Here is a 2,186-nt window from a genome sequence, read left to right as displayed (position 1 = left end):
AAAAAAAATCAGAAGTTTTTCTTTAGTTTTAATCACAAGTGTCGCCTCGTTTAATTAGCTTGCAACCCCACATCATCATTGCCCTCTAATATTTATTTATTCCCTTTTAAGTTGCAGAGATAAAATGAGATTAACACTTATTTTTTGGGTATTAGAAAAATAAAAGAGAGAAAAAAATAAAAAAGCTGCAAGTTTTGAATAAAAATATTAAGATACATAGTGCACTGTTTGGTTCTTGAAAAAGAGAAAAGTGAAAGTTCTGTGTTGTTGTTACATGGCAAAAGTGACTGGTTTGCATCCAATGAGTCCACTCTCGGTCAAAATGTCAAGAATACATTTTCGTTGGCTCAACGCAAGTTTTGTTGGAGAACATGCCACTTAAATGTCAAGAAAATACTTGCGGTTGTCAAGATCTTTAATATGAAATTTTGCATCCAAATAACGTTTCAATTGAGAAATGTGAGCAGAATCAACTCCTGTAATAATAACATCATCGACATATATGAGAGCAGCAACAAAGGATCCCCATGTATGAGAATAAATGAATAATGAGCGATCCGCGTCAAATTGTCGGAAGCCGATGTCAAGAAGAGAAGTGGTGAATTTGTGATACCAATTCTGAGAGGCTTGGTGAAGGCCATATAGAGATTTTCGTAATCGATAAACTCGCCGCTCCCCCTGTTTAGCAAATCCCTGTGGAATTTTCATGTAGACTTCTTCCTCCAAATCACCGTGTAAAAAGGCATTATTCACATTGAGTTGATAAAGTTCCTAGTGTTGAATTGAAGCTAGTGCCAACAAACACCGTACGGTGACTAATTTTGCAACTAGAGCAAAGGTCCCATGGAAATCTACACCCTCAATTTGAGTATAGCCTTTAGCAACAAGGCGCGTCTTATAACGTTCAATACTTCCATATGGTCGATACTTCACCTTGTATACCCATTTTTAATCAATAGCTCGTTTACCAGGAGGCAAGGGTTCCAAGGTCCAAGTGTGATTATTCTCCAAAGCAGAAACCTCATTCTCCATCTTGTCACCAATGTTGATGCTTAACTGCTTGTGTAAATGATTTTGGCTCATCGGTAGAAGAGATGGCCGCTAAGAAGGCATTGTAAGCAGGGGAAAATTGAGAATAAAAAATAAATTGTGATAGAGGGTGTACCGTTGAGTTAGCCGAAGGAGAGGGTGAGAAACACATGTAGTGGAGTCAGAAAGTCCAACTTCATCCATAAAGTGCCGTGTATGACTAAAAGGGCTATTTTATGGACTTATCTTATCCAAGGCAGTGTGATGCTCATCTTCTTATGTGTGCGACACTCTAAAAGGGAATATTTCTTCGAGAAATTGGACATCTCGTGAGACATAAATTTTGTTGCTTGCTCTCTATATCATAAATTCTATATCCCTTTTGTCCGCTTGGATACCCAACAAAAATGCTAGGTTTGGCTTGTGCAGCAAATTTATCGCGCAGCTTGTTAGTCACATGCCCATAACAAAAACATCCAAAACTCCTTAAGTGATCATAAGTGGGTTTCTTTCCAAGCAAGACTTTATATGGAGTCTTATTTTGCAAGACGGACAATGGCATGCGATTAATTAAGTAGGCAGCAGTATGTGACGACCCTCTTATGAGGCCGTCACTGTAACTTAAACTTTAACTTGTACTTACTGGGGTTTCTTAAAATATGCGGAACATTTTTTTTTTTTTATATATAAGAAGGAATACTTTCATAATTTGTAACAATAATTTCAAATAAGTGAATCACTAAATTTCTTAAAGCTTTTCTTAATTTTAGTTAAGATAAAACCTTTTAGGAATATCCTTCAAATGGAATAGCATTTGAACTCTTGTTTTAAATACTCTTTAAAAGCTTTTCTAAAACTAGTCATTTCAATCGGCCATCTCATTTGACTTTAAAACGGATTTCGTGAGAAATCTTAAATTCAAGTACATCTTAAAGTCCTTCTAAAATTACTCATTTAAATCGTCATGTTTAAAATTCATTTATTTGTTGCATGTACTGTAACATTCTAAAACTTAAATACTCAAAACTAGGGTTGTTAGCTACAACCTTGGTTTTCTTAACATACATATGTACGTATACTTTTTAAACATACATACTTGAAACTTTTGAATCATATAGACATATACATGATTTTTCTTAAACTTACTGCGGAAAATA

This window comes from Morus notabilis, unplaced genomic scaffold (genome assembly GCF_000414095.1).
Source record: "Morus notabilis unplaced genomic scaffold, ASM41409v2 Scaffold1245, whole genome shotgun sequence".
Taxonomy (NCBI): domain Eukaryota; kingdom Viridiplantae; phylum Streptophyta; class Magnoliopsida; order Rosales; family Moraceae; genus Morus; species Morus notabilis.
This window is presented reverse-complemented; position numbering follows the sequence as displayed.